Source organism: Herpailurus yagouaroundi, unplaced genomic scaffold (genome assembly GCF_014898765.1).
Source record: "Herpailurus yagouaroundi ecotype Mexico unplaced genomic scaffold, PumYag 210, whole genome shotgun sequence".
In the NCBI taxonomy this organism is placed as follows: Eukaryota; Metazoa; Chordata; class Mammalia; order Carnivora; family Felidae; genus Herpailurus; species Herpailurus yagouaroundi.
The window spans coordinates 19,191,860-19,202,053 of NW_024412441.1; the positions used below are offsets into that span (position 1 = coordinate 19,191,860).

The window sequence follows — 10,194 nt, forward strand, 5'->3', positions numbered from 1 at the left end:
TAAATAAACGTTCAAAAAAAAGAAAATTAAAAAAAAAAAAAAGAAATGCAGTCATTTAAAGAAAAAGCAAAATTGTCTTTATTTTCAGATGACATAATTTTACACATAGAAAAATTCTAAAGACCCCCCCCACCAAAACTGTTAAATCTAATTAACAAATACAGTAAAGTTGCAGGATTCAAAGTCAACATACAAAAAACTCAGCGTTTCTATTAAATTACCTGAAAAAGAAATTGTTACAATCTCGTTTACAATAGTCAAAAACAATAAAATACTTAGGAATAAATTTAACCAGAGAGGTAAAATATCTCTGCTCTGAAAACCACAAAACATTAATGAAAAAAAATCAAATAAGACATAAATGGAAAGATATTCTGTGTTTATGGACTGGAAGAATTAATGTTAAAATGTCCACACTATTCAAAGGCATCTGGAGATTCAATGCAATCTATATCAAAATTCCAATGGCATTTTTTTTTTTTTTTACAGATATAGAGAAAATAATCCTAAAATGTACATGGAACCACCAAAGACCCAGAATAGCCAAAGCAATCCTGAGGGAAAGAAAAGTGGGAGGCATCATACTTACTCATTTCAAGCTATATTACAAAGCAATAGTAATCAAGCAGAATAGTACTGGCATAAAATAAATGTATAAACCAATAGAACAGAATCGAGAGCATAGAAATAAGCCCATGCATATACAGCCGACTGTATTTGACAAGGGAGCCAAGAACACTCAATGGGGAAAAGACAGTTAAATGGTGCTGGGAAACTTGGATATTCACATGTAAAAGAATGAAGCTAAATCTTTATCTTAATACCACTTGCAAAGAATTAACTCAAAAGGGATTAAAGACTTAAATGTAAGACTAGAAACCATAAAACTAGAAGAAAACAGGAAAAAGCTCCTTGACATAGGTCTTGGCAATGACTTCTTGGATATGATACCTAAAATGCAACAAAATCGATGAACAAGTGGGACTACATTAAAAAGCCTCTGCACAGCAAAGGAAACCATCAACAAAATGAAAAGACAACCTGTGGAATGGGAAAAAATATTTGCAAACCATATACCTGAGAAGGGGTTAGTATCCAAAATATATGAAGAGTCCTACAATCCAATAGCAAAATAAATAGTCCAATTTTAAAACTGGGCCAAGGGCCTGATTACACATTTTTCCAAAGGGGATCTATGAATGGCAGGTACATGAAAAGGTGCTCAACATCACTAATCATTAGGGAATGCAAATCAAAACCACAATGAGTTATCTCATATTAGAGTATATACCATCAGGGGGTGCCTGGGGTGGCTCAGTGGTTAAGTGCCAACTTTGGCTCAGGTCATGATCTTGTAGTTTGTGAGTTCAAGCCCCACATCAGGCTCTGCGCTGACCACTCAGAGCCTGGAGCCTGCTTTGATTCTGTGTCTCCCTCTCTTCCCCTCCCTGACACTCTCTCTCTCTCTCTCTCTCTCTCCCTCTGTCTCTGTCTCTGTCTCTCTCTCTCTCTCTCTCTCTCTCTCTCCTCTGTCTCTCTCCCTCTCAAAAATAAAACATTTAAAAAAAAAAGCTATCGTCAGAAATATAAGAGATAACATGCTGGCAAGGATGTCCAGAACATTGTTGGTGGGAATGTAAATTTGTACAGTCACTATGGAAAACAGTATGCAGTTTCCTCAAAACACTAAAAATTGAACTACCATATGATCCACTAATTCCACTTCAGGGAATGTAATTGAAGTAAATGAAAACGTTGAAGAGAGATTCTACATCCTACATCCTGTTTATAGCAGCATTACTAACATAGTCAATACATGGAAACAACGAAAGTATACATCAACAAATGAATGGATAAAGGAATTGGGTATATGTGTATAACAAGTATTCAGCCATTAAAAAGAAATCTGCCATTTGCAACAACATGGATGGGCCTTGATGGCATTATACTGAGAGTAGTCAGAGAAAAACAAATACTATATGATCTCACTTGTATGTGGAATCTTTTTGTCTTAAAAAAAAAATTCATAGAAGAAAACATCAGATTTGTGGTTACCAAGGGTAGGAGGTGGTGGGATGGGGAATTGGATGAAGGTGGTTCAAGGTATAAAATTCCAGTTATAAGTACTAGGGTTGTAATATACAGGACGGCTATCCTTAACACTGCTGTAAGATATATTTTAAAGTCAGTACTGGAAGTCCTAGCCTCGGCAATCAGACAACAAAAAGAAATAAAAGACATCCAAATTGGCAAGGAAGAAGTCAAACTTTCACTCTTCGCAGATGCCATGATACTCTACATGGAAAACCTGAAAAACTCCACCAAAAAATTGCTAAAGCTGATACATGAATTCAGCGAAGTCACAGGATATAAAATCAATGTACAGAAATTGGTTGCATTTCTAATACACCAATAATGAAGCAGCAAGAGATATCAAGGAATCAATCCCATTTATGATTGCACTAAAACCCATAAAATACCTAGGAATAAACCTAGCCAAAGAGGTAAAAGATCTGTTCGCTGAAAACTATAGAAAGCTTACGAAAGAAACTGAAGACACAAAGAAATGGAAAAACATTCCCATGCTCATGGATTGGAAGAACAAATATTGTTAAAATGTCAATACTCCCCCACCTGTTGGGATGAGCACTGGGTGTTGTATGGAAACCAATTTGACAATAAATTTCATAATAAAAAAATAAATAAAATGTCAATACTCCCCAAAGCAATCTACATACTCAATGTAATACCTATCAAAATAACACCAGCATTCTTCACAGAGCTAGAACAAGCAATCCTAAAATTTGTATGGAACCACAAAAGACCCTGAATAGACAAAGTAATGTTGAAAAAGAAAAAGCTGAAAGCACCACAATTCCGGACTTAAAACTGTATTGCAAAGCTGTAATCATCAAGACAGTATGGTATAGGCACAAAAATAGATACATAGATCAATGGAAGAAAATAGAGAACCCAGAAATGGACCCACAAGCATATGGCTAAATAATCTTTGACAAAACAGGAGAGAGTATCCAGTGAAAAAAAGGCAGTCTCTAGCAATTGGTGCTAGGAGAACTGGACAGTGACATGCAGAAGAATGAAACTGCACCATACAAAAATAAACAAAATGATGAAAGACCTAAACGTGAGACAACAAATCATCAAAATCCTAGAGAAGAAAACAGGCAGCAACCTCTTTGACCTAGGCCACAGCAACTTCTTGCTTGACGTGTCTCCAGAGGCAAGGAAAACAAAAACAGAAATGAACTATTGGGACCTCATCAAGATAAGCTTCTGCACAGCAAAGGAAACAAAACTAAAAGGCTAAGACAGAATCGGAGAAGATATTTGCAAATGATATATCAGATAAAGGTTTAGTATCCAAAATCTATAAAAATCTTACCAAACTCAACACCCCCAAAACAAATAATCCAGTGAAGAAATAGGCAGAAGACATGAATAGACACTTTCCCAAAGACATCCAGATGACTAACAGACACATAACAAGATGCTCAACATCACTTATCATCAGGGAAATACAAATCTCATTGTGGTTACCACCTCACACCTGTCAGAATTGCTAAAATTAACAACTCAGTAAACAACAGATGTTGGCAAGGATACAGAGAAAGGGGAACACTTTTGCACTGTTGGTGGGAATATGGCCACTCTGGACAACAGTATGGAGGTTCTGCAAAAAGTTAAAAATAGAACTACCCTATGACCCAGCAATTGTACTACTAGAAAGGATACAAAAATGCTGATTCGAAGAGGCATGTGTACCCCAATGTTTATGGCAGTGCTATCAACAATAGCCAAATTATGGAAAGAACACAAATGTCCATCGACTGATGCATGGATAAATAAGATGTGGTATACATACATACATACACACAATGGAATATTACTCAGCAATCAAAAAGAATGGAATCTTGCCATTTGCAACAATGTGGATGGAGCTAGAGTGTATTATATTAAGTGAAATAAGTCAGTCAAAGAAAGACATATCATATAATTTTACTCATGTGGAATTTGAGAAACTCAACAGATGAACATAGGGGAAGGGAAGGAAAATGAGATAAAAACAGAGGCAAACCATAAGAGACACTTAAATACAGAGAACAAACTGAGGGTTGCTGGAGTCGGAGGGTGAGGGAGGGATGGGTTAAATGGGTAATGGGCATTAAGGAGGGCGCTTTTCAGGATGAGCACTGGGTGTCATATGTAAGAGATGAATCACTGGGTTCTACTGAGGCCAAGACTACACGGTATGGTATCCAACTTGAATTTAAATAAAAAATAAAAATCAATAAGATAGATCCTAAGAGTTCTCATCACCAATTAAAAAAAATAACATTGTTTTTCTTTCTATAAAACATGATGGATGTTGACTGTGATCATCACTTCACAGTATATATAAGTCAAATAATTATGTTGTGCACATTAAACTTACACAGTACTGTATGTCAATTATATCTCAGACTGGGGGAAAAGGTAAATAAAATTTTTTTAAAAAGAGAAAGAAATGGAGTCCTTTAATTTCCTTGCATCTTCAAGAATACAAGTGAAGGGGCAACTGTTCAGAAAAGTTACCTCTGAGCTGCTATCTGATCTCCTCAAGTCATCATTTCACTGTGATGGAGGAAGGAAGTGGAAAAGTGGGGTCATCAGGGAGCAACAGCCTCAGTGGAACACAGACAGGTGGAGCTCCAGGGAGGAAGCCAGAATTGGGTGGAAGTGTAGAGGTTCAAGGCAGAAGCCCTGATAGAGAGGGGACCCAGAAGGGCACATTTTGCCTTATAGCAAAGTATGAGTTTGGATCATTTACATGCTAATAAAATAAAAATAGTACCTTAATCTCCTCTAAATTTCTATAGCCAAAATCCCAACAGCCAGCTGAACCAACCTTCACTGCTTTGCTGTCATACCTGCCTCAGCCCAAAACTATTTCCTGTATCTCCCCAGCTGTTTCTGAGAATTCTCCCAGCAAGACCCTCCCATGATGATGGCCACAATGAGTGATGGGCCCACAGGAAACCATTTTGCAACCTCTTGGATATTGGCTTTGTAGGCTAATATCCTTTGAAGATCATTGCTGCAATCATTTTGGAAGCAATAATCTCTAAGGACAGGAGGAGAGAGAAGGTGCTGTCTCTAAAATGGAACATGCCTTCCTGAGGGAGAGAGCACAGTCCACTGGGGTGAGGAAAAGAAGTATTGGAAATTTTATTTCTATTTGTTTTTTCATCTAATCCCTCAAATTTATGTTTTTGTGTATATTTCATAATGTCAGAATAAAGTGTATGTGAAAAATGAGCAAATGTATAATTGTATGTATAATCAAGAAACTGTTGATATATGTCTTGAGGTAAGCTACTTTAAAGAGATCATCTGTGTCTCTAAAGTTTTTTAAAGTCTCTGAGGTTTTTTTCAAAGGCATCACCCTCGAAAGGACTCCTCTTGGTCTGCCAGGTTGGAAATTCTTCCCTTGGACTAGTGTGGTGTCCATATGAGTTAAACCTGGCTCATTCAAACCGTAAGAGAGTTATAAAAACTGAGAATAATTCATGGGGGGTGGGAGGGAGGGGAGGGTGGGTGATGGGCATTGAGGAGGGCACCTGTTGGGATGAGCACCGGGTGTTGTATGGAAACCAATTTGACAATAAATTTCATATTAAAAAAAAAAAAAACCTGGCTCATTAAACCTCTACATTTGAATGAAAACAACCTTGCCAGGGTTAATCACATGATTCTTAGTTTGTGTGTTTGCTTTTTGCAACACCTGACTCCAAACAACTTTTGGAGGTTTCCAAATATCACATCTACCTTTCCAGGTAACCTGGCTTCATGGGTGATATTTAAAATTTTCTTTTAAGAATGTTTTAAATTAGGCTGAGAATTTTCAAGGTAACAGAATGAAGTAGGGGAGCAAGGTTTTGGAGAGTATAGGAGCTATTTTTTAAGTTTTTATTTTAATTCCAGTTTGTTAAAATTGTTACATTACAGTGTTATATTAGTTTCAAATGTACAGTATAGTAATTCAACTATTCCATACATCACCCCTTTAAGGTGTTGTATTTTGCATTTCAAAATTAGCCACATTTTATATGTCTGAAACTGAGTAGGGTTTTTTGTTTATTTGTTTAATACACAAAGTATAGGAGGCATCTTAGGGGGAGGGAAGGCTTCAGAGAGATAATTTCAAATCAACATTTGATTGATGCCCTCTTGCAGACATTTTAATCAGCTATATACCTTATGAGGTCAACCAGAAATTGTGGGAGGAGACATTGGAAGTGGCAAATCCAAAATATAGACAGAATGTCATTACTGCACACACAGAACATCATCAAAATTAAGGGCACATCCTAGCCCTGTTACTGGCTATGGAACTTCAGAAAGTAATTTAATCTCTGGGTTTCAGTTTTCTCATCCTTACATTGAAGATGATAAATATCATAAGAATAGAATGAGGAAATAAACATAAAGCTACTGATTTACTGCCTAGAACACAGTAGCTGTCCTTGTTTTTGTTAGTAATATGGTAGTAATATGTTTTCTTCAGAAATTAACTTGGTCATTGACCCTTTTAATATTTCACCTCTGGGGAGAGAGCCAAAGCATAAGAGACTGTTAAAAACTGAGAACAAACTGAGGGTTGATGGGGGGTGGGAGGGAGGGGAGGGTGGGTGATGGGTATTGGGGAGGGCACTTTTTGGGATGAGCACTGGGTGTTGTATGGAAACCAATTTGACAATAAATTTCATATATTGAAAAAAATATATTTCACCTCTGCCCCCATGCTAAGGACTAGGCTATCAGTGACACCAGCCTGTGGGGAGAACCTTAGACAGGTCCCTCCTTTGGCCAAAGTTTTGAAGGAGAAAAGTGAATTTTAAGGTTCTTTGAAGTTCTAGCTTGGTAAGTGGGCATCCTCATTCTCCAGATAATTAGAATGTGGAATATAGACTGCAGCAGCTAGCACTGCACCTGTCTCCAGAGTAGAGGTTACTTCCTAAATATTTATGCAATTGAATTCTATCCATAATCCTGCCACTGTGCATAAGAATAAGCTCATAGGAGGCGCCTGCGTGGCTTGGTTGAGTGTCTGACTTCAGCTCAGGTCATGATCTGTGACTGTGCTGACAGATCAGAGCATGGAGCCTGCTTCAGATTTGTGTGTGTGTCTCTCTCTCTTTGCCCCTCCCCCACTTTCTCTCTCTCTCTCTCTCTCTCTCTCTCTGTCTCTCTGTCTCTCTTTCAAAAATAAATAAAACCATTAAATAATTTGAGCTCATGGGACAGAATTGATGTGAAAGTTTTTAAAAGGAGCCTGCTATTTATGTGCTGATTTGGGGTATCTGGTGCCTAAAATGTTTATGCCCCTGTGCAGACATGGTAGTTAGTTTGCTTACCTGAGATTATCAGACCTTCTGGCAGGTTACCACTGAAGCTTAGTCTTGAACTTAGGTAGATCAACAAAACACCCATGCAGTTTCCTCCTTCTCAAAACCATCTGAAAATGAGGGTTGGATGAGGGGCAGAGAAATGACAATGTTGGCCAAGGCAGAGTTGCTATTCTCAAGGGCTGAACTTGCCTTTTGGAAATTCTGTGCCCAGCTCCCAATCTTCACATTCCACCAGAAGGCAATGGGCTAAACTGATGTTAAGGCCAGACCTGGAAAAGGGAAAAAGCAACGTACAAAAAGCAAAGAGCTTCTAAGGGAAAAGGTCTACGTTGTACCTACAGCAACTATGTATCGGTTTTCTTCATTATCATGAGTTTTAATAATTGAATATACTTTGACATTAAGAAAATCTTCCATCATTCTTCCTTCAATAAACAGCTTTGTGTGCAGAAGGATCTTATTAGTAAAGGTATTTAGACAGATCTACTCATTGAATATTGATCAATGTTGGCAAATTAATCTTATTCTCTAATTAATATACTCCATACTCTGATCTAATCCATGACCTTCTGACTGTCCTACCCGCGCCCCCCCCCCCCCCCACACACACACCTTCATGCCGAGCCACCTTCCATACAGAGCTCACTCTTAGGTATAACTTCATCTTTCTGCTCATCTTTAATCAGAAGGCTCCTCTCCTCTCAGACCATCCACCATACTCTGAAGATATCTGAGGCTCTCACAACCTCCCTCTCTGACCCCCTACTGTGGGGATAAGACCTGGCCTCAGGATGTTTACACTGGGTTTCACTGGTAAAGACATTGAAGACCTCCTGAGATCTCCACAACATGGATGCTCGACCCAAGACTCAGCTCAGGAGCACCAAGGCCCTGAAGCATCAGTAAAATCCATAGCCTCAGTATGCATGAGAATATGAGATAAAATGAGAATAGAACCTATCTCTTAGCACCACTCTATAAATATAGATATGCTTAAAACAACTCATGCACTACACATAAGAGCAAGTCTTTGCAAGAATGGTATTGAACGGCTATGAGGAAACCAGTGTTTCTTCACATTATAAACAACACAATACATTCAAAACTATATTGGGTTTAAGTTGTTTCTTCCCTTAAGATACTCTGACCAAAATTCTATAATGCACAGCAATCTCAAGTTCAGTTAATTATACTCTTAACAAAAAAATCAACATAAAAATGTGTACATACTCAAATTTGACTTTAACACTTAATGCTTTTAGGACTTTTTAATAAAGTATAAGTTCACATATTGGAACAGATCACTTATCTGATTGTTTTAATTTTAGACAGCATGGACACAAGCTCAAAGGACATCTGAGCAGAGACCTCTTTTTTTTTTTTTTTTAATAAAACTCCAAAAAATCCTCAGAGATGTAAGTGATAAAGAATTAACTTGTTCTTTACCTGTGAAAGTGCTAATCCAGACTCTCTGGCTCCAATTCCTTAAGTTTGAGGTAATAAAAATACTTCCACTGAGGTCACTTTGTAAAACGTCTTTGTTTTAATTTTAGAATCCAGTGCAATAAAGAACTAGGAAGTAGTGACAGAAGAGCTGGGGAATGGAGGATGGGGGATTCCAAGCCCATGGCAGACCCTTAGCAATGGGAGGAGATTGGTGCAGACCCAAGGATTCAGGAGGGGCAGATGACCTGGGGAGCAGATGAAGGAGCATAGATTCTGGGGAGAGAAGGCCGTGTATGTGAGAGAGTGAAGGACATGATGGGAAAGAGAATTATGCAGGATAGGAGAGGATGTGTTTAGGAATGGAGCCATGTAGAGAACTGGGGAAGCCAAACCCCCAGCTTTCCATGTAATTGACTTGGGATGATCAAATGGCTAAGACGTGATGCTCACAGCCATGACCCCTAAAACATTCCACATGTTTTTGCCAGTTTTAAATTACAGCGAACAGCCTACAGTTACTTATTTCATTCTTTAAAAATTAGAAAAGGCATTTTAACATTCAGAATGGATTTGGCAAAGCTAAGCCCTACTTGGGTGGTTACTCTTTGTGGCTATTAAATTACAGTTTGTCAGTTAATGAGGAACTCACCCCCCATACAACCCACGAAGAAAGAGAAGCAAGTAGAACAGAAATGAGCAAATGCATCCATGCCCAGACTTCAATCACTCTCTGTATGTGCAGCTCTTCTCAGAATGCTGAAGCTTGCAGGTCCTTATAAAGCTTTCTAATTCCCTGACATCAAAGGCACAATTAGTAACCATGTCCTCTCCCACCCCTTTCTGTATTTCACACTTTCAAAGCTTCAGCCATGTTTTAGCCTTTCATCTTCTTAAAAGTAAACAACATGGCTTTTTTTTAAGGAACATATTAAATAAACCCAAATAGCACTGATGTTCGTGTGGCACTGTATTTTGTTTGAGACTTTAATCTCTGTTTTGTTCTCTCAGTTGCCAGGCCTTTGTGTTCTTTTGATTGAGGTCAGCATCTATTCCAGGCATTTGTTTTTGAAAGCATGAAATTATTAAGGGGTATTAGACCAGAGAGAGGGGTGAGAGGTATTTTGGGGGTTGAGAGAAATGAAGTTCTGCACCCCACACCTAAGTAGAGGCTCAGAGTGACAGAGCCCAGAGAGGGACATCTAACAGGTCTCACTCCAGACACAGGACTTTTACAGATTCCTGTGTGCTAGCAAGGAGTCTGAAGCAGCTAAAGTGTTTGTGCTAAAGAGGCCCTTTCTTTCTTTCTTTCTTTCTTTCTTTCTTTCTTTCTTTCTTTCTT

The 10,194-nt window shown here is 38.2% G+C and overlaps 1 protein-coding gene across 1 annotated transcript in view; it reads left to right on the plus strand.

Moving 5' to 3' along the window:
- MRPL30 (mitochondrial ribosomal protein L30) overlaps positions 1 to 5,316 on the plus strand; it is a 22,549-nt gene extending 17,233 nt beyond the window's left edge. Inside the window, exon 9 of the transcript XR_005784264.1 lies at positions 4,966 to 5,316. The gene's annotated coding sequence lies outside the window, so the exon portion shown is untranslated. The remainder of the gene's footprint in view (positions 1 to 4,965) is intronic.
- Positions 5,317 to 10,194: the final 4,878 nt, after the last annotated feature.